We start from the raw sequence: 22,774 nt of genomic DNA, 5'->3' as shown, positions 1-22,774 counted from the left end.
GTCAACTAATTAGCATTTATATAGAATAGGAAGAGCTAGTTATTTTAAAAAATTTATTAATTATATAATATATTTTAAATATATATATTAAATATATGGGTGGGTCAGGTTAGGTTTGGCAAGTTTGAAATTTTATGACCCAAACCCAACCCGACTCATTATCAAAAAAAAAAATTGTAACCCAACTCAACCCACCAAGCCCTAAAAACCGACCCAACCCAGCGGGTCAAATCGAGTCAGGTCGGTTTTGGCCGGTTGGTGGGTTGGCTGCACACCCCTAACTGTGAATCTTAAAAATAATGATTATGTGACGCTTTATATTTAGGAACAAAAGAAGAATTAAGTTTTCTAAGGTTTCGCTTGGGAGGAGAGAATAGAATGGAATGAAAAGGAATAAAAAGAATAATTTTAGAATATTCTTCCCTCCTCTTGTTTGGGAGTTTTAATGGAGGGAATGAAAAGTTCATTCCCTTATTTGAGAGTTTAAGTGAGAGGGAATTGAATGGGTAGGAGAGAACGCTCATTCCTCTTTATTCCTTTAAAATCTCAAATTTTCATTCTCTCCAAAATTGGGAGGAATAGGAGGGAATGAAATTAGATTTAATGATTTTTTTACTAAAACTTCCAAAATACCCCTATATATTCAACCCCTTTATTTTAAAATAGGAGTCTAATAGTAATATTGTCATAAAATGATTCTATTCCATTCTCTCTATGTTGCTCTCAAGCAGGATTACTTACATTTCATTAATTTTCATTCCTTTAGTTTAAAACATCTAATCAAGGTTACTTAATTTCATTTCATTCTATTTTTTTCTCTTACTTAAATATATTCTATTTCATTCCATTCTCTTATGAACTTTCAAATGGAATCTAAATAGCACCTCTTCCTCTGCAGGCAATGAATGTGTAACTTACAGCTACAACAACAGCAACAGTTCAAATAAAACTAATACCTAACCCCACAAAACTATTACCGAAAAAATAACTTCCCTATAATACCCTTCACGTCATAGCCATCTCTCTGCTCTCCCTCCGCCTCCGTTCTTTGCTGCGTTGTCTGCCTCCAAATCTCAGGTAACCATTCTTCATTACCCCTTGGCCTTTTCCCCTGAATTTATTTTATAGATTTGGGCCTTTTGCATGTTGGGTTATACGAGAGAGAAGGAGGGGATAAAAGGAAAAGAAAAAAAAATATGAGAAGTTGCTGCCGTTTTGTTGAAAAACCTACAAAAGTCTTTATTTGTTGCCGCTGTTGTTGTTTCTTTACAGGGTTTAAAGATTTTGAATTAAAAAATTTCAGGTAGATGGGGTTGAGGAAAAACATTTGGACTTGATGGGATTAGTTTTTTCTTGTTAAATGGTTGATGGATTTGAGGAAAATTTCAGAATAGCTTACTCTACTGACTACTGTTTTTTGGCTTTTAGATTTAGCTTTGTGTTCTAATTGGTTGAATACAAATTTCTTAACTTTCAGGATTTAAAATTGATTACAAAATTTAAAGTCATTTGGTTGATTTTATTATTGAAAGTATTTGGGCGTATATAATTCTATATAGTTCGGAAAATCTTATTTCACACTGTTGCACACTTCCTTTTGAAATCGTGTTTTTGAAAACGCGATTTTAGTCCATGTGGCAATTTGTGTTTGGTGAGTGTGTAATAAGGAGCATGTGATAATTATTACTTGTATAGTTTATAGAACTAAAAAATTGAATTGTGTAATAAGGAGTATGCGATAATTATTACTTGTATAGTTTATAGAACCTAGAAAGCACGGACGCGGCTGGGAGGGTGCCGCACCCGAGTCCGACGCGGTTGCCCGCGCGTCGGTGCCGTGTCTGAGTGTTTTTTTTTTTTTAATCTCGGTTTCGCGCTGACTCGGCTTGATTCGTGCCGATGCGGCTCAATTCGCGCTGAACCGGGCTGATTCAGCCAGAATCAGCCATATCGACCATATCGGGTCGTATCGGCCGACGACCAAAACAGGCCTGAAACAGGCCGAAATCGGCCTTGAATCTAGCTACAAAAGCCGAAATTCTCACCTCAGAGGCATAGTAATGTGTTTCTTACCTTCTTCTTTCTTTGTTTTGTGAATCAAGGTATAGTAATGTGTTTTTTAAGAATATTTTAATAGTAAAAATATATAGAAAATATAAATAAAAATATTTTTAATAATTTTTTAATTGTCGAGTCCTGCCACACCCACACCCTACTTTTTCAAAAATTGCCAAGTCCTGCACCTACACCCGAGTCCCGAAACGCACCCGTGCTTCATAGTATAGAACTAAAAAATTGAATTGCATGTTTCATTTGGGAATTTTTTTGGTCTGCTCAGTCTGTGTTGAGATGGCTGCTGTGTTGGGATTTTTGTTTTCCTTGTTCCCCCTACTAGCATGCATACAAAAGTTCAATAGACAGACTTGATTTATTTATTTATATTTTCTTTTGAGAAGGGATAGACAGACTTGAATTGCATGTAAGTTTTATAGACTTAAATTGCATGTAGGTTGGCCAGTCAGTGTACTCTATGATCTTTTATATTGTGTTGAATTAGTCTCTACCATTTAATGGTAAACTGAAAAAAAAAATGATATTAAAATAATAATTTTGATATAACCTGGAATGATTTGGCCTTAAAGTTTTTATTTTAAAAAAAAAAACTTAGCAGTTTAACTTTTTGCTTGGGCTGAATGGGTTCTTTCAGTGACTTCAGCATCCAGAATAGGTGAAAATAGCACTCACCGTGAGAGAGAGATGAGGCTTTTAACCCACAACATGTTGTCATCGAACATAAAGGGCGTTAGCAATGGGTTTCCTCTTTGAATCGAGGTAGAGAAAGTGTTGGAGAAGCATGTAGACTTCAACGCCGACTTCCTCCGCAACATGTTTCCCAAGATCGAGTGGAAGGCCTTTGTTGATGCTGCTAGAACTATAGGCTATGCCGAGCTCCCCGAGGAGGTTGATGATTCATCTATGCTCACATCAGAAGAGTTCTTAAACAAGTTCCACCATGCCCTTCTTGAGCTCCACCTTGAGGAGGGTGCGCTTGTTTGTCCTGAGACCAGTCGCCGATTCCCTGTCAATAAGGGTATTCCCAACATGCTCCTTCACGAGGATGAAGTCTGAATCTTATTTAAGTTAATGCCCTTTTGAGGGTGTTTTTTTTTTTTTTTGGTGGTATCTGGTCTTTGTATTTAGGGGCAGTGAAAATTAGGATTCTCTTCTTTTGCAATATGCGATGCGTTTGGATAAGAGAAATTTTGTTTTGATTGTAGATGAATGAGAAAACAGGGTTTTGTTTCTTAGGCGTTTGTTAATTATGAATTGGAAAATGCTTAAACTAAACCAATTGTCCTTCTGACTTCTGGTAAATTCCAGCCTGTATTCAGGTTTTGTCAATGGGGTTTTGAGAAATCTTAAATTTTTGAGATATCTTAAAGCTTTGATTCGTCTGCCAGTGAATCCGGCTATTCAATATATTCAGGTGGTCTAATTTCAAACAGCTGCTGCATTTGCGAGTATATGAACATCCAATTTTATCACTTTATTTGACAGATTAATGCATTGTATATTTGTATAACTATATACAAAATGTATGATATAATCACTTGGTAGAACAATAGTACAATAAACACGGATGCATACAGAACAATGAACCACCATTTCTGGATCTAAATTAATTTTCACAGTCATGGCCTCGTAATATTTCTCAATTTCTTCCAAATTAGTAAAAGGCATGCCAGTTGCAATCCGTTTCACACCTTGCAGGATAACAGAATCCTTTCCACCGTGTTAATTGAGAAAGGGCTTGAATGATGGAGGCAAACTCCGTTGGTTCAATATGTAAGCAGACCTGAAAAATATTAGAATATCTTATAAGAAAAGGGGATAGACTTTAGGTAAAATAGAATAGAGGAAAAGAATACATGTGGTCGGCCCTAACTTAACTATCAAGGATCCATAAATGATTCCAAAAATGTGGAACTAAGACTTTGTTGTTGTTGTTGTTGTTGTTTATAAGAAAAGGGATCAATTGTTTCTTTATTATAGTAGTTATCATAATAGATTTTCAAGTTGATTTATGCAACTAGTGAGTACTATAACATATAAAAATCTGTTTGGTAGAGAAGTTTAAATGTTGTTTGTAGTTTTTTGAAATACGTGTGGATGAAAAAGTGTGTGAAAATGTATGTAATGTTGTTTAAAAACTGAAAATGAATTGTTTAACAACCGGGGCCTTAAGAGGGCCAAATTTCTTCAATCTAGATGATTTAAAGTTGGCAGCCAAAGCATTCCACCATAAGGCAAAGTTTACCTACAAACTGATTGGAGGAAAATTCCTCCAACCACCGTGGCAATTCAAATAACCATCCACATATGCCTTTAGTCACATAATTTATTTAACAAGTCATGTAACTTGTTTAAATACTTTAAAGAATCATGTGATTTAATACACATGAATGATTTTTTGAATCAACACATAATGGGTTAAACAAGATTAAATGCCTTTTGTCTTGTTATCGCTTCTGGAAATGATTTGTAATTTGAGTTTGGTCCCTTAGTCAGAGGACCAGTGCTGTATTTCTATCTCTGTTTCAATAAAATGACTGAATTATAAATTAAAAAAAGACAGTAAAAAAATAAAAAGAGCATGTCTGTCTTATGCATGTCCAAAAAATGTCTTTTTTTTTCTTTGGTCTTTTACAGGTCACATTTCCACCAGAAACTCTGAAAAATCAAGGCAGTAACTGGGTTGTCATCTATGCCAAAAATCATGGTAAGTAGGTCTTGGATGTAAGACCAAAGTATTTTTCAGAGATTCCATCTTGGAGCAAGTTTTTACACTTCAAAATATAAAATAAAACATAAAAATTGTGATTTATCCAAAAATTTTCCTTGATCAAATGATCAGATGCTCTAAGAATTTAAAAACCAAGTATTAAACAAAACTAAGGGTTGAAACTCTTATGTGATGCTAAATGCCTCCGACTGTGATGCGGGTTTTTTTTTGGGAATTAACCTTTCCAAAAATTGGGAATAAAGTTGATTACAACCACCTCTACTAAGCCCACTGTACAAGACCGTTTAGTAGTATTAAACAAAACACATGATTATACAAAGACTATTTGAAAAATACAGTTAATGACAGTTTTAGCACATTCAAGTTAATTGAAGTTCTTTTGGAAGAAGCCAATTTCATTTTAATTTAATTTAATTTAATGTGTCATGGGCAGTTCTGCAATTTTATAACTTCTGGACATGGGTTGTACTATCTCCCCCTTGGGACTTTGGGGTTTGATTATTTTATTGGGCTTTAATTATTTGTGGGTTTAAATATCTAGTTTGGGCTTTAATTATCCAAGTCCTAATAGGGGGTTAGGTATTAGTTTTATTTGGATTGTTATTGTAGTAGTTATACATTGCCCAGGCTATTGTAAGAGGAAGTGATTAATTGTTTAAGAGTGGGTTAATCCCACATTGAAAAATGAGTGTGAATTAAAGAAGTTTAAAATCTGTGTTGTATATTCAAGAGTTAAACCCTTTTGAATATATACACTATTGTAAGTTTCTTTAAAACATTCTCTTCTCCCCCTCACTATAATACTCACAGTTGACAATTATGTGGGAGTGAATAAGGAACTTGGATCAATATGCTTGTAATCCTTCCACATCAAGAGCCCAACCTTTTTGAGAATTAGTGCAATAAATATAGTAATTAGTGCTAATCATATTTTTGCCACATCAATTTGCCTTGTCGTAAAATTTGTAGTCATTCTAGCATTTTCTTTGACAATATATCAAACACAAAATAAATGTGTTTTTTTATAAGTAAGATATTTTAATTTTTTATTGCAAAGAAAAAGAGAGTTATTTTGTGTAATATTTTGTTTAGAAAAATGCTAGACGTATTACAAATTTTACTACAATAATCTTAAAAAACTTATAGTACTTCATCTTTTATATAACAATTAAATCCTTTCATTAAAAGTCACGTTTTAGTCACATGACCTCTTACAATGCTTCAAAGCATAATAATAAATAAAACATAAAATAGAGAAATCAAATACCAGTCTTGTAACAGCAAGTTAGCAACAGACTAAACAAAAAATTGACTAATGGCTCCTCTCCTTTGGACTTAAATTATCCTACATTAGTAATCAAATGGGGTAGCATCCTCTAGGTGGACCATTTTCTGGAAAGAGAGATCTGAGCTAGAAGATGAGAAAAGGTATCCAAATAGCAAACCATAGAGCAGTTTTAATAAATACAAGCATAATCAGATATTTTTCTTGCCATAGCAGAAGCCAACTCTATTATACATATTTATTGACAACTGAGAATTCTAATGTTTCAATTCTAATTTTCTTGGAACAGAAACGGTGCACATAGAAATTCAGTATTTTCCAAGCCTTGTTATGCAATAACAAGTACAATAAAAGATTAAAATCTTCAAATACTGTGAAGTTACTGTAGCAAGGTAAAAGTAAACTTAACAAGTAATTATAGAGGCACTGAATTACCATTTTGTGCAATGACAATTGCATCCAACTGCCCGAGTTTTTTTTTTTTTTTTTTACTCAAGTGCAAGTGTGCAACATCCATATCAAGTTTACTTATATCCTGCAAGGTCCCTGAGTTTCTATTTTTTTTTTTCATTCTCACTCAAGTGCGACATCCATATATCCTGCAAGGTCTCACCACATTAACCATACAAGCCTGCCACAAAGTGTGAAACAATTTATTAGCTATGACATGGGCACAACAGCAGAAGCAAAGGGCTAAAACTAGTAGCGCATGGGCTAAGTTCTTATTATTATTATTATTTTTTTTTGGCTCCTGAAAAAGGAATCATAGCATATATTAAAATTGAAAACTCATACAAATCATAACACATTTTGACATATGCAATGTCTTCCGAAGTCAAGCTAATTTTTCTTTTAAGATGATAAATGCTAATCGTAATCATCATTGCATGTTCAAGTCCTAACATGCATCCACCATTGCATTATTTGAATATCTATTATAATATTTCTACCCATAAAAAACTGTGCTGCTTCCCACTACTCCTTCCCTCCCACCCTCTCCATCCAAACTGGGCCTTAAGAACTGTGCTGCATGGTCAAATATTAATGGCTGAGGGCTAATCATTCTGGTTCCCATTCTTCCTCCCAAACCACAATTCCCCTAAAATAGTAAAATATTGCAAGAAACTCTGAGAACATGATTGTCATCACTGAACTGAAGCACTAGAAAGTTAGTCTACTGAGAGACACTAGTGTCTATATATATATATATATATATATCCTGGAAAAAAATTACTGATATGGTATTTTCCCTGAATTATTTTCCCTTCTTTGAAAGGTAGAAATTTATTCATTCAATAGACGTTATTTGTTGTATATAGTGAGGAATATACAATGAATTAGAAAAGAGTCACCACTCACCACCCAACAGGAACTCATATTTTTTAACAATTTATTTTCCAGTATCCAAATAAACTAACAATGGTTTAATTACCAAGAACTAAGTGGAATTCCTAAAAACAGGAGTAAACATAAGAAAATGGTCAAGGTGCATGAGAAAATAAGACATTTTTAGGCATACTTACTTTTTGCTTCTATTGATATTTCAGTGAAAACACCAGGAGGATATTTTTTTTTGATAAGTACGAGGAGTAAAGAATTTATAGAAATAAAAAGATAATTCTTCTGGTTTTACATGCAACATCCTAATATACCTGCCATACAGTATAATTCATAGTTTTCATCTAGCTTAATCTCTTCCTAGGAATCTAATGAAGTGCAAAAGGAGATGTAATACTAACAAGAAAAGCAATTGATTTCAAAAGACATAATTTTAAGGAAAGAAAATTGAATATCAAAACATATCCAAGAAGATAAACTTGATTTGATTCACTGGCAAAGTCAGTAAGAACATGTAAGGTAATGTCATGGGTTGAAGACTGTGAGACGGGTGCAGTGAACATAGCTTACTCCTGGTTAAAGGTTTTCTTGAGAATTGACCTTCTGGAGGTACCATATGATGATTTCTTATGGTTTTTAGAGGTGAGCCTTTTACTGGGTTGGGATGTCCAGCAGGTTATGATCAGGGTTGTTTTGGGGAAGGAGGTGAGGAATGGGAAAGGAGAGAAAGGAGTGAATTGATGAGGTGGGCATGGGTGTTTTTTGAACAGCAAGGGAAAAGGAGTAGAGTAGAATAAAAAGGTTCACTAGCGGGCTTTTGTAGTTGCTGAGTTGGTTGGTTTGAGAGTGATGTCTCTAACTAGAGCATCGGTTATTACACACACTGTAAATTCCCATGTTAGTGTGTGCAAGAGTTATTTCCCCTGCCTAATTTATTGGATGTATAAGATTTTTAAGTCATCCTTTCAAAATTAAAAAAGAAAAAGAAAAAGATATTAAGATAATGGGATAATTACAGATTATCCACTTGTAGTTTAGCCCGAATTTAACTTACCCATCCGTAGTTTAATTTTTAACACTTTAGCCACCTGTGATTCATTCTGTTTATGCTCCGTAATTCACTTCTAATTTTTTCGTTACTCTAACAAGTTTCATCAAAAAATCAAACAAGAAATCAGATCAAACACTCCTCTCCCACGCACTCTCTCACGCTTGCTCACCCACCTACAAATTACAGCTAACAAAAAAAATTCAGTAACCTGTAAAAATTCCTGCCAAATATATGGACGACTCAATCGATCAAAGTCCCATATTCCCTCTCTTTCAAGTTCTTCCTACAGAAGAAGCATCAAAATGTGTAAATTCACCAAAATAACATTAAAAACTATTGCTTCCCTTAACACAGACCATGCTCTACATTTATTTATTCTCCAAGTAAAAAGCTGTTTTTGATTAGGTAAGCAAAATTTTCCAGTTAGACTTGTCATAGCATGCTACAGAAGCTCCCAGCGAAAGAAACCCAATATGTGATCAATCCGGTAAGCTGTAAAGTATTTTGCCATCTGTCATGGAAACAAGGAAAAATAGCCTTTGTCTTATTCACGAAATCAGTGAAAGATACATGGCACCAAGACCAAGGCACATTGAGGGTAGGATCAAAATCTATTTAAAGAACAAAACCTGTGTTAAACGAGCTCGCCACCAAGCATAGTTGTCTTTTGATCTTCTTTTAATCTTCTTCAGGAGAGTGAAAACCCTAACTTTCAGATCTTGTTTCTCTTGTTTTTTAGTAAAATTTTTTGTTTTGGGAGGACAGATACATATAAAGAGAACAAAATTACATACTTACCCTTATTTTTAAGGGAGGTGAGTAATAGAAACTAAACCAAAGTAACCTTAGATGAGTAAAGTAGGTAAATTAAATTCGGACTAAACTACAGTTGAGTAATCTGTAATTATCCTAAGATAATTTTATCACTAATTTGTATCTCAACTTCAGAAAACATGCCACGTCCTTCTCCTTCAAGTTATATAATACATTCCTCTACTTTACTCTCTGTGACTGATTATTCACAGTTCTTGTGTTTCATCTGTCCTCTCACAAACCTCCCCATCTTCTTCTTTGGATTTTCTCTCTCTTCGTTCCCTCTGTTACTCTCTCTACTTTACTATCTGTGACTGATTCTCTCTCTCACACAAAAACACAGCCAACCCAGAGTAGAGTTTGTGTTCATAATCATCATCAAAGATCATCAAACACTCAAAAAAGTCTCAAACTTTCCCTTTCATTGATTCATCCACCTCCATTCTATGCTCAATAAAAGCAAAATAATCACATCTTTCCCACCACATTTATCCCCTTCTTCTCAACCCCACCAAAACCAAATATGCATCATGGACCTGGCCATGGCAGAGCTAAGAGCACCAGAGCTAATTGGGTTCAAATGGAGGCTGGTGGTTCAGTGCATCGTCACAGCCCTTTTCCCATTTTTTTTTTTGTATTGTGAAATTTTAGCATGGAGAAGATAGTCTTTGTAGAATTTGTGATTTCTCTTTTAGACATTAATTTTCTTTTGATTATGATGTGAAATGTGACGTGTTTATGTAAAAAGTTGCAAATTTGAGTTATGGGTTTCTGTCATTGTTGGATTAGTTTAAGGAATATTGTGAAAACCTTGTAAAAGACCCAAGTTGAACATTGTTGGATTAGGCCGAAGCTTGCATTTTGGTGTTACTTTTCTTTTCCTTCAACTTGAAGCATTGTTTTCTGTCTCTGAAACTTTCAGATTTAATGCCCACTGTGTTGATGCATGGATCAGCAGGGAAGATGAGTACCAAAAGAGAAGGAAAGAAATGTATTTGATGGTATGGAAAAGGGACAAAAAAAGGGCAAGGAGAGGGAGTTATAGAGGGAACGGAGAGAAAAATCCAAAGAAGAAGAAGATGGGTGAGGTCTATGAGAGGAGAGAGATGAAACACAAAAATTGTGAATAATCAGTCACAGAGAGTAAAGTAGAGGAATGTGTTATATAACTTGAAGGAGAAGGACATGACATGTTTTCATTGGCTGGTGTAAAACACTGCTTTTAGTTGAAGAAGATTTTTATTTATTTAAATCTTGCACATTTCAATCCCCATTCACACCTGTTCAATTTATTTATTTTTCCTCAAATAGAATGACAGTAATCTATTTTGGTTTTGAAAGCGGATTTTGGTTGAGATTTTTAACTATTCATAAAGATCCCTTTTTCTGTGTTGGGATCATGAAACTTACTGTAGGACAGGATTAACAATATTTGCTAATGCGTGTGAATGGGTATTAAAATATGTTATGTTATTTGTATATCAAATAATTTGAATGGTCTTGAAATTCCATGGTTTCTTTAAAAAAAAAAAAAAAAGGTCAGGTTAGTACCCTTATGTTCCAAGTTCAGGGCGACCTAGCTTGTGGCCTTGTTTGTTTGTTTGTTTTTATTTTTTTCACTCTGGAATCTATTTATGAATTTGTAACTCACTCAGTCACTATTCTCAGACAGCTAACCAAAAACCCAAGTTTCCAATACACTTTTGCCACTAATCTCATACATAATTTTGCCAAAAACTGCTCTTCGATTAAAAAAAAAAAGAAGTAAAAATGTACTTCATCAAAGCAATATTTTAACATTTTAATGTTTATCAAGAATTGTTATTGTTATATGTTGAACTTTTGTAGAGGATTTGTTGCAGAATGGATATTACCTTAGCTGCTACATGGTAGACAACTTTTCTACCATCTGCTTTCAATGCCTATACAGGAACTAGAACTTGACAAGTTGATAGCTTATACAAAACTCTAGAGCTTCAAAGAGCACTAGTGTCTAGAGCTCTAGAGTTGTATTTCAAGTCGATAGAACTATTACTTATTGCGCATTAAAAAAAAAAAAAAAAAACTACTATATTTTGTATTAGACCTAAAAATATTCTAACATAATTATTTCGTTTTGCAGGTGCTTAAACTTAGATTGGAAATTAATAATGAAGAAGACTTGCAGATAAATATTCTTGCTTATTTAATTATTAGTTGGATTTAGCAACAAATTGCATTTATTTTGTGAATGTATCTCTTAAATATATTATTATTTTTTTATTATTTTTTGCAAATTTTCATCAATAATATTCTTCTAGATAAATAAAACCAGAAAGTAGAAGCATATTGGTATATATTTTGTTTTCTATGGCTATGCTTAGTATTAAAACATATTGTATTTAATATTTTTGTATTTTTTTTTGGATTTTTTTTTTTTTTTTTTTTTTTTTTTTTTTTTTTTTTTTTTTGTGACTGTTAAGGTTTGTAATGATTGAATTCCTATTAACTTCATAACTAATGACTGAACCTAATGACTATTAAGTTGGAGGACCCGGTCAGTATGCGTAACTTTAATATATTTCTCCTATATATGTGGTTGATTTCACTCTCTAAATTTAACTCTAGCAAAATTTTTAAAACTTCAAAAAAAAATTTGTTGAAGTTATATTTAAAGAGTGAAGGAGAAGTTTATTGAAGTTATGCATGTACTATCCGGGTCCTCCAACTCAAAAGAAATCAATCATTATAAAGTAATGCAATAGAAATTCAATCATTATAAACCTTAACGCTTAACAGCCCCAATAAAAAATTCAAAAACAAAATTAATGCAAAAATATTAACCTACAATACGCTCTAATATTAACTATAGTCATAGAGAACGAAATATATACCAATATGCTTCCACTTTCTATTTTTGTTTATCTAAGAGAATACTATTGACAAAAACTTACAAAAATAATATATTTAAGGGATAAATTCACAAAAAATCAATGCAATTTGTTGTCATATCCAACTAATTTAATTAATTAAGCAAGTCATTGTCACCCTTTATATATCTATAAGCAAGTCTTTTTCTTCAATTTTCAATTTCAAATTATTAATTTCCAACCTAAGTTTAAGTAATTGGCAGAACGAAATAATCTTACGTTAGATTTTTTTAAGGTCAAATACATAGTATTTTTTTTTTTTTTTTTGTATATGATATTGAAAGAAAATGGCAAGAAAGTTGTCTAATATGTGGCGTTAATTTGTTTTGCCGGCAAAACAAATGAGGAAAGAGGGACAAGGAGATTCAAGAGGCCCAAGTACAAGTTATGGAAGAAAAGAGCAAGCATTGTCCAATAAGGGTTTTAACAAAGAAGCCATAAACCCAGCCTCATACACCTATACACAAAGCAACTAAGGTAATACCCATTGTACAACAAAACCTATACAAAAAATTTAGCATTCTACAAATAACGTCATTTCCTGATTTGCTTTTAAGTCCAACGTTTTGAATCTACCACTTGTGATCAGGCAGACCCACTTGAATTTTCAATTTTTATTGGATCCTAGTCCACATTGCCTTAAGAATTTCTGAAGCCCCCAATTAGAAATGCAAAGTCATATGGACCAACCCTAAAACCTATGTTAGGTCTCGCTGGGTTGCTAAACAGCTAAAGGCCATGGTGTGGATGGATCTATAGGGACCCATGAAGCCCAACTCCTTGAAGGCTCTAGGAATTCTACTCATAAATGCACAACCGATGAAACCAAAGCCTAAACCTTTCAACATCTTATTAAGGCTCGAGTGTCGGCTTCGGCTGATTGACATTCTTGTGGTGTTGACTCAAGCACATGGGTGGGGGGGGTGGGGGGGGAGAGTTTCAGGCAATCACAACGACTACCAACCGTTGATTTTTTAAAGGTTTGATTTGTCATCTATTTCTAATTGATTTGATTTCCTAGTAAACTAAGGCCTAAGGGGAAGGTGTTAAGTACCCCATGATACCCATCTTTTGATGGTAGCTTGTTTCAAATTATTCCTATGATCCACTATTTGAAAAGAAACTAGACTGTTGGCATTCTGATGTTTAAAGAGAAATTATTTGAGATGATATAGATGCTTTTATTCAAACTACAAGGAAAGAGGAAAGAGGAGAGAGAAAAAAATTTCAGTTGAATTCAATATAGGAGAAGGATTTCCTGCAAACATGTTTGCAGGAGTTACTGCAAAAAAGTGTTATGTGGCAGCTTATGAAGCTAACATCTGTCCTGGACCATGTGCATGTCACATGACCAGCCAAAGTCACCAAATTCACTTAACCACAGTCAACAACAGGCCACCAGCCCTTTCTCTCTTAACCAACCCAAGTAAAATAAAACCCCAACCATTTCTCTCTTTGCCGGCTAGCCCCTCTCTCTCTCTCTCTCCACCACTGTTCGTCGCCGCCGCCATCCCTTGGCAACAACACCATCTAAGCCATTCTCTCTCCAATTACTCTTTACTCTCTTACAAAAATGGAAAAAAAGAAAAGAAAAGAGGAAATATTTTCAAATCTGCATATTCGTGACTCAATGTGCAATGTGCATGCACTATACTCAGATCTGATTACTAAGTGGACCACATCAAAAATTATAGCCAAAAACAACAAAGACCATTTTTTCTATATTTGCAAAGCCACAAGGGATTTAGAGCTTTAGAATGAAGCAAGAAGCAACCAAGGAAAAGAATTTCACATATAAAACTGAAGCTAAAGGTTTACAGCAAATAAAACAAAAGAAATATCGAATTTTTCATCTCCATGCTTCCCCAAAAAAAAAAAAAAAAAATTCTGGGCATCCAAAATCAAATGTCTTTCAAACAAGAAACAAACTTGCCCATTTGTACTCTCAGTCCCCATTTCAAGCCAAACTTCTCAAAAATAAATCTTTTATTTTTAATTCTAAACACGAAATTTGATCCAAATCTATTATTTACAGCTAAATCCACCCACGAATTCCACATATACTTTCCAATTAAACCATGGGTCAATCACACCCAGAAAGAATATTTTTTGTTTTCCCATATTTGTAAGAGATTTAAGACTAAATGGAGAGAGAAAAGAGTGTTTTTGCTGAGTTGAGCCAACCTGACCGAGGTATCACCGCCAAGGAATGACGGCGGCGACAAATGGTGGTGAGGTGAGAAAGAAAGAGAGGGGTGGACCGACAAAGAGAAATGATTGGGGTTTTGTTTTGTTTTACTTGGGTTGGGGCTGTGGTTAGGTGCCAACTGTGGTAAAGGAAATTTGATGACATTGATTGGTCATGTGACATGGACATGACTTGGAACAGATGTTAGCTTAATAAGTGGCCGCATAACACTATATGCAACAACTCCTGCATACATGTTTGTAGGAAATCCTTGCTCTTCAATATATCTAATCTTGCTCCTTTAGTATAGTATACCAAGCCTAATTTTTTCTATTATTTCTCCAACGTATTTTCCTATGCAAAAAGACCAAAAGAAAAAGAGAGAGAGATTAAATTGGGGATTAAATTGATTTGTACTCCATGGTCTAAATTGATTTAAGCCATGGGCAAAGCACTATTTTTTAAAAGCATTTTCAAAAAGTTTGTTTTTTTGGAAAACAAGTGATTTTCAAGATGAAAGCATGTCTTGTAGGAATTTATAAATTGGATATTTATTAAAAGGATTTATTTATGAAAATCGTTTTGGAATTTTTCAAGGAAAACCAATCTTGGAGCTTTTATTTATTTATTTATTTTGATAAATAACATAATTTATTGAAAAAAAAAAAAATGTATGCATGACATATACTAGAGACCATCAATCAGATGAAGAGTACAATGATCAATGAAATCTAAAAGAGATGAAAAAGCATTAAAACCAAATGAAGGCAGCCAAACAAAGAGAGAAGTTTCAAGAAAAAAGTCTTTAGTTCTAGAATAGTTCTTTCTTGGTCCTCAAAGCTTCTGGAACAGCTCTTTTTATAAATAAATAAATAAAAAATAAATTTTATAATTATTGTGGAATAGAGAATTATCTATAAAAAATAAAGGGAAAAGTTCCATATAATTATGAGAAAAGAGAATTTTCTTATCAAAGGGTTCCATGGATTTTGGTGGGGAAAAAAAATCTATTTTTCAAAGGGAAAAATATTTAGGGGACTTCACTTTGAAGAACTATGTTCAAAGTGACGAGAAGTTTCAAGGAAAAAAAAATGTCAAGAGTTAAAATTCCATGGAGTCTGAAAAGCTGCTTCTTTTTTTTTGGGGGGGGGGGGGGGGGGGGGGGGAACCCCATGGTTTTGAAAATATACTTTTCAAAGGCAGATTCCTTAGTTTTTAGAAAAATGTTTTCAAGAAGGCCAGACCAGATTCGTCTTTGTTTGAGCTGCTCCCACGCACGCAGACCGGAAGATCTAATAATCACATAGTTTTTGAAAAAGTATTTTAGGACAACCAAATATGTGTTGATTAGTCCTACTTAAATCTGGAAAAATGTTAAGGTATTAAGATTGATTGCTCATTGATTATGATACCAATGGGAAGCTTTTAATTTAGGACAACCAAATCCTTGTTGATTAAACCTAATTCAATCTGGAAAAATGTGAACATTTAGAGATTAATTCCTCATCAATTAGCAAACCGAGGGGTAGATTTCAATTTAGGACAACCAAGTATGTGTTGATTAGTCCTACTTAAATCTGGAAAAATGTTAAGGTATTAAGATCGATTGCTCATTGATTATGATACCAATGGGTAGCTTTTAATTTAGGACAACCAAATCCTTGTTGATTAAACCTAATTCAATCTGGAAAAATATGAAGGTTTAGAGATTAATTCCTCATTGATTTAAAAACCGAGGGTAGATTTTGATTTAGGGCAATCAAATCCTTGTTGATTAGACCTAATTAAATCTTGAAAATTTTTGTTTGGAATGAGATGATTTTTGCATGCACGTAATTTGGTGTATTATACTTGATTCACTTTTTCTACCTAAATTTTGGTGTAGATTAGTCATGGCTCCAGGAAATGGAAGTAGCAGCCGTGCTTCACGCTTAGATAAGGGGAAAGCCCCTATGGTTGAGCCTGAGCCCATTAGAGGTGAGGATTATGGTAGTGAGGTGCCCCTTTCCCAAGTGGTGTCTCCTACAATTAGAGGAATTGAGATAGTTATAGTTGGCCAACAAGGGAGAGATCAGAAGAGATTGGCCGCTTCTTTCAAGACTGATCAGGGTGAGGATCCTCTTATTGATGGGAGAGAAGGTAGACTGGTAGAGCTCTGCAGACTGCAGGAGCTCACTGGAACTTTGCTCAATGAGGAGGGTATTGCTGTTGGACAGTTCTATGGTGGCATGGCCCATGATTAACAGCACTAAAAAACACCCCTAACACTCTTAACAGTGTCATTTCCTCTATCTAGAACAACACATTTTCTGTATTTAGGGGAATCATCCGATCTAGGTGGCAGATTACTGTTTGTTGTACTTGTTGCTTGGCTTTTTTGTACAAGTCTTGCATTAAAATTGTTTTTGGTTTTGTGGTAGGAGGTGAGTTAGTCTTGGTATAATGTGGTTGGTTGTTTGCAGCTATGCTAGTAGCCTATTTATCCCTGCTTTTCTGGTTTAGATAAAAGTTCTTACTCATGTAAGAAAAACAAACAAACAAACAAACCACGTTTTATATATGGGTCCGATTAATGTGTGCCCTTAGGGCACACATTAAGCTAACCATTTTTAGAAACATTTTCTCGAAAATTGAAAAAGCTATTAATACTTTTTCAATGCCCGAGAAAAATTTTTCCAAAAAAGGAAATTATTGTGTGCCCTTAGAGCACACATTAGCAAAATCCTTTATATATATATATATATATATATATTTTAGGGTGGGGAGGGGGGGAAGAGAGCTTGTGATCTTTTCTTCTGTTTTAATAAAAAAGCCCAAAATTCCTATCCTACTACAATTTCATATCAGCCTACAAGTCTACAACCAGGTTACACACACACACACACACACACACACACATCTACAACCAAAAACTGTATTTAAAAAAGTAGAAAATAAGGGCCTTGGGTTGTGAAAATCCTCTCTCACCCACCCTCCAATATTTTTTTAATTAAAAATAATAATTATATATAAATTTTAGCTAATGGCCCCCCTAAATTTTTTTATTAAAAAAAAAAAAATTGTTATACATTAATGTAAAATGACTGCATCATAATTTTTTCTCCTGTTACACTTAAACAAAAACATATTAAAGATATATGTTCCCAAAAATAGATACATTTATGTATATTACGAATGCATCATCACACATTAACCAAAGCATGTTCAAGACATATGTTCCTAAAAATACATAATTAAATCTCTTTAATAAAAGCCTTCTTTATTTATTTTGATTTTTTGGACAGTGTTTTTATTCATTTACTTTTAGAAGTTAAAATTGTGTATTTTGTGGTTAACAGTTTGAGATCTTCTTCATAAGTAACAGATATAGAGAAACAAAAAAATGACCACAAGTGTTTCACATGATTCAGTCTATCTCACAAGAATAATACATGAAACTAAAAAAATATCAAATTTTTAAGAATTTGCAAGACTTACACAGAGAGAAGGGCAACCAAAAGGACCTTCCTACAGGTTTTTCACAAGCCAGTCTTGAAGTGGCATGTCCTCCAGATCATCAAAGTGGGTTCCAAATCTGAGTACGGAGGTGGGTTGGGTTAGATTAACTCAAAAAGTCCCTTTTTTTTACATATAAAAAAGAAAAAGAAAAAGATATAAGCAAAACACTTTAAGTATGGAGGTGGTTGGGTAAGATCAAAACCCACACTAGATACTACGATCCAAATCCACCACCCACGGCCACATCCACAACCCCAAATCAACCGAGAGAGAGAAAAAACGATCTTACCTAGGAGAAGAGAGAACGTTCTTGCTGAGGAGTGAGAGAGAAAAATCAGCACAGAGGAGAGAGAGGGAGAGAAATCAGTGCAGACTGCAGAGGAAAGAGAGAAGTTGGCTAAAGAGCCTAAAGACTCTGACTTGTGAGGGAAAGCACTGAGAAAGAAGAAGTTTTTGAGAGAGAGAGAGAGAGAGAGAGAGAGATGAAGTCTATGATTTTTAATAAAGATCCGTTGGCGTTCGGACTGTGAAAATTGAATTCATTTTTTATTTATTTAAATTTAAAAATTGAAGAGAATATTGAGTACTGATACAAAATCAAGTCAAATCAAACCAGTATTATTTTGGGTCCCACAGAAAAGTGAAAATAAGTCACGGGAAATGTTAACTCAAAGTCTGACAAAAATTATGTTAAAAATTGAAAATAAAATTTTGAATTAAGCCTTCGTTTCTCAGTCAAAATCTCCTCAAATTTTAACCAAAGAAAATAAAATATTTTTTTATAAAAAAAAAGAGGCTTATTTTATCTTGGTTATTGGATATAAGGCAATGTATAGTTAAGTAAAGTCATAACCTAATTTTGATTTTATATCTTGTTGTTAAGAGAAAGATAGATATTGTTTGTTGTGAGGATTTATAGGAGATTATATTATTAATGTTGACAATCTATCATTTAGGATATCAATTTTCAAAAATTAAAGTCTTAAACTATTAGGGAGATTAATCATCATTGATGATTTAATACATACACATTTGCAACATTTTTTTTTTTTGGGAAATAGTTTAGGGTTTCAATTGGGTTGGGGTTATATTGGTCTTATATTTTGAAGGCATTATTGTTAGAAATGAAAAAGAAAAGTGCTTAAACTATTACAAAATGTTTACAATATGGTGTAACAATTATTGTGATTTATGAACTCTAACAACATAATTGATGAATATTCAAATTTTTTTTTTATGATTGATGACATGTCAATTTGTAAAATTATAATAAATTTTGTATTATCTCTATCATCACTCTTGAGAAAAAAAAAGAACAACTATTTAATAAAATGTATTTTTATAAAATTTTGGGCCTTTAACAATTGGGGATGAGGCCTTTTTTTCACTAGAGGTAGAAACATTTTGTAGTGGCCTTTTTTCACCAGGGGTAGAAACATTTTGTAGTGGGGGTCTTGGGCCTGCCCTGGATATTAAAATAATTTTGATATAACCTAAAATGCTAAGGGGCTGTTTAGATAGCCTATTTCCATAACTCAATTTTCTATTTCCGTAACTCATAACTCAAAAATGGTGGGACTCATAGCAAAAAAGGTTGTTTGGCAAACAATAACTCTATTTCCATAACTCAATTCTCTGATTTTTGAGTTATGAGTTATGGAAACTGAAAACACATTTTGACTGTTTTCAGTTTCCATAACTCATAACTCAATGGCAATATTGTAATTAAACACACATAGGGGACCCACAGCCGCAACTTTTGACCACCTTTTGACCTTTTTTTTTTCTTTTCTTGGGTTGGCTGTTCGGTTCTTTTTTTTTTCACTGGTTCGGTTTGTTCTGGGTTTTTTTTTTTTTTTTTTTTTTTTTCACTGGTTCGGTCTTCACGTTCTAGTTTTTTTTTTTTTTTTTCATTGGGTTCAGTGAGTTTGGGTATTGAAAAAAAAAATGAAAAAGTTGCACCAGTGACAGGTATAGGGCCCACAAATAGTGTGAAAAATATTGAGTGATGGGAAGTGAGTGATGGTGCCAAACAAACATGGTATTTTAGAGTGATGAGTGATGAATTATGAATTATGAGTGATGAGTGATGGAAATTGAGTGACCAAAAAAATGAATCCAAACAGCCCCTAAATTGCTATGACCTTTTAAAACAATGCTATTAGCCATTTAGAGTGGTTACAGTGTGGATGTCGGGTTAATATTGCATGAACACTGCTCACTCTCTTCTCATATCCGATTGCCATTACTTTTGGTTTAATTGAAGGTTAACCATGGTTTAGTGTGCAAACAAATTAGCTAAGACTGGGGTTAATCAACAAGAAGATTTTACTAGCTTTGATTGTCCGCTTTTCAGATATTGTTATGCTTTTATATTTTGATGCCCTGGCCCCTGGATACTAAAATAATATAATGTCTTGCTTATAAAAAATAAAAAATAAAACGGCTTTATTTAGCTCCACCCTGAGTCAAGGTCGCTTGTTTGTCCCGATTGGTATTCCCTAAATGCTCCTTCATGAGGATGAAGTCTGAATATGATTTAGGTTAATGCCCTTTTGAGGGGTTTTTTTTATTTATTTTTGGTGGTACTTGGTGTTTGTATTTAGGGCTGTGTTTAGTTCACACCAATGTGTTATACGTACACCCACTGTGTGCACTAATATATATATATATTTTATGGAAAAAACTGGATTTTTATTAACAAACAGAGTGATCAAATACAAGTCTGTCCTGAGCACACACGTGCTCTAAAATGCTAGGACATTTCTCCAACCAGGCTACATAGTCCTTAACATCCTTTGCGTGTTGGGCCAACACATGAGCAGGGACATTTCCCTGCCTTTTGGTATGAGAAAATTTCCAGAGTCTAAAAGACAAAGCTTGGTTCTTGAGACCAGCTAACACATTTGCCACTGAAACCGGCGGGGATGCTAGCCCTTGTATTGTGTTATAAACCTCAAGCGAATCAGTCTCAAACTCAACGTCTCTAACCCCCACGTCCCTGGCAAAGTTTACACCAGCTTCCAAGGCTTTTGCTTCGGCCTCGACAGCACCCAGGGGACATTTCCACTTCTTACTCAGCGCTGCAACCACCTCTCCAGTATCATCCCTGATAATTACTCCAGCACCGGCTTGTTTTCTATTTGAAAAGACGGCACCATCCGTGACCACGGCTTGGTGGCTGCCAAACCACCATGGGAGAAGCTTCAGCCCGAATTCCAGATTTTAACTCATTTGCTGCACAAAACTCATCCACCAAGTGCATGGCACTCCTTAAGATGGTACGGCCTACCTGTCCTTTACCACCCAAGCAGAGCACGTTCCTATCCTTCCAAATACCCCAACAGACTGTGATGATCTCCTCAAGCAGCCCAGGATTGGTGTCTTCCCACCTCAAACAATTCTCCACCACATCCAAGAAACTCCATCTCGGCGAGATTTCAAATGGAAAAACCAGTTTACTTGTCGTCCAGACCCCTTTAGCGTGCTCGCAGAACCAGAACAAATGACTAGTAGTCTCCTCCTCCTTCCCGCACAGCTCGCACGTACCGCTCGGTGCGATTTTCCATTTTGCCAGGTTCATTTTTGTAGCGAGAATGTCCCGACTCGCCCTCCATGCAAAATGTTTAATTTTCTATGGTACATTTAGGTTCCATAAAGCCTTCCATATCTTTTTACGACTCGAACTGTTTGAGCAATCCCCTATGGCTGAACGTTGTTGCTCCTCCAAAGCCAGCGTATATGCACTTTTTACAGTGAATTTGCCGCTTCTATTTTCAGCCCAAACTAATCTATCATTGGTGTCATTTGTACTCAGAGGAATGCTCAAAATTGCCTCCCTGTCCTCTGGTTGGAACTAGCTATTAAGTTTGTCCACATCCCATTCACCAGATGCTCTGTTTATAAGTTCACAAACCAGATCATTTTCCACATTTAGCCTCACTGGCGTTAACACCTTATACGAACTTGGCCTGGGAATCCACTTATCACGCCACATGTTAATTCTAGTACCATTCCCCACTTGCCACCTCATGCCTCTTCGGACAACCCCTTGAGCCGCCACTAGGCTTCGCCAAGCATACGAAGGCCTTGGACCTAACTCAACCTCGACAAAACTGCACCGTGGGAAATACTTAGCTTTGTAAACTTGGCTAAACAGCGACGTGGAGTTTGTTTGTAACCGCCACCCTTGCTTAGTCAAAAGAGCCAGGTTGAAGCTTTTTAAATCCCAGAAACCCAATCCTCCTTTTTCCTTCGGCATGCACATCTTGTCCCAACTTAGCCAAGCCAGTTTTTTCTCTTTTTTCATCTGCCCCCACCAGAATTGTCTGATCATTCCGGTTAGCTCCTCACATAACTTACTGGGAAGCAGAAAACAACTCATCGAGTAGGCAGGCACGGCTTGGGCCACTGATTTAATCAGAATCTCCTTTCCAGCATGTGTAAGTAATTTTTCCTTCCAACTCGCGACCTTGCTCGTCACCTTCTATTTGAGTTGAGCGAAAGTATTATTCTTAGACCTCCCCACTAGAGACGGTAGTTCGAGGTAGGATTCATGAGGCTTGATTACCTGGGCACCAAACATGGATTTCACTGTCTCCTTTTTTCCCACATCAGTATTTGGGTTGAAATACAAGGAAGTTTTGGTGCAATTTAATTGTTGGCCCGAGCAATATTTACCCTCGTATTTAGGGACAGTGAAAATTAATAACAGGCATTTTGTCTTGTTTCTTAAGCGCTTGTTAATTATGAATTAGAGTGCTAGTTCTCTCTTTATTTATTTAGTTATGGTAAACCCTGGAAAAACCCCTGCTTATATTTTGATTTTGTCAATGTCAAAGGGATTTGAGAAATATTGAATGTTTGAGATACCTTAGAGCTTTGATCC

The 22,774-nt window shown here is 34.8% G+C and overlaps 1 long non-coding RNA gene and 1 pseudogene across 2 annotated transcripts; one reads left to right on the top strand and one right to left on the bottom strand.

The window, feature by feature from the left end:
* The first annotated feature begins 2,749 nt into the window (after nt 1-2,749).
* Nucleotides 2,750-3,320, top strand: LOC126717469 (multifunctional methyltransferase subunit TRM112 homolog A-like; annotated as a pseudogene).
* Nucleotides 3,321-6,277: 2,957 nt separating this feature from the next.
* On the bottom strand, nt 6,278-18,391 carry LOC126717468 (uncharacterized). Of its 2 annotated transcripts, none has more exons than XR_007652606.1 (3): nt 18,176-18,390; nt 17,866-17,962; nt 6,278-6,720 (listed from the first exon to the last, which is right to left on the bottom strand). It is a non-coding gene; the product is annotated as an uncharacterized LOC126717468 (long non-coding RNA). The 2 variants fall into 2 exon arrangements; XR_007652607.1 differs by lacking the exon at nt 6,278-6,720 and adding an exon at nt 7,092-7,188 and having other exon boundaries at nt 18,176-18,391.
* Nucleotides 18,392-22,774: the final 4,383 nt, after the last annotated feature.

This window comes from Quercus robur, chromosome 3 (genome assembly GCF_932294415.1).
Source record: "Quercus robur chromosome 3, dhQueRobu3.1, whole genome shotgun sequence".
Lineage (NCBI taxonomy): Eukaryota > Viridiplantae > Streptophyta > Magnoliopsida > Fagales > Fagaceae > Quercus > Quercus robur.
Note: the sequence above shows the minus strand (reverse complement) of the source record. Positions and strands in the feature narration are given on the sequence as shown.